Source organism: Phocoena phocoena, chromosome 7 (assembly GCF_963924675.1).
Source record: "Phocoena phocoena chromosome 7, mPhoPho1.1, whole genome shotgun sequence".
Classification (NCBI taxonomy): Eukaryota; Metazoa; Chordata; class Mammalia; order Artiodactyla; family Phocoenidae; genus Phocoena; species Phocoena phocoena.
In genome coordinates, this window is record NC_089225.1 from 71,683,695 (window position 1) to 71,684,338 (window position 644).

Here is a 644-nt window from a genome sequence, read left to right on the forward strand (position 1 = left end):
GATAATTACCTTAAACGTAAATGGATTAAACGCTCCAACCAAAAGACACAGGCTTGCTGAATGGATACAAAAACAAGACCCATATATATGCTGTCTACAAGAGAACCACTTCAGACCTAGGGACACATACAGACTAAAAGTGAGGGGATGGAAAAAGATATTCCATGCAAATGGAAATCAAAAGAAAGCTGGAGTAGCAATACTCATATCAGATAAAATAGACTTTAAAATAAAGAATGTTATAAGAGACAAGGAAGGACACTACATAATGATCAAGGGATCAACCCATGAAGAAGATATAACAATTATAAATAGATATGCACCCAACACAGGAGCACCTCAATACATAAGGCAACTGCCAACAGCTATAAAAGAGGAAATCGACAGTAACACAATAATAGTGGGGAACTTTAACACCTCACTTACACCAATGGACAGATCATCCAAACAGAAAATTAATAAGGAAACACAAGCTTTAAATGACGCAATAGACCAGATATATTTAATTGATATTTATAGGACATTCCATCCAAAAACAGCAGATTACACTTTCTTCTCAAGTGTGCATGGAACATTCTCCAGAATAGATCACAGCTTAGGTCACAAATCAAGCCTTGTTAAATTTAAGAAAACTGAAATCATAT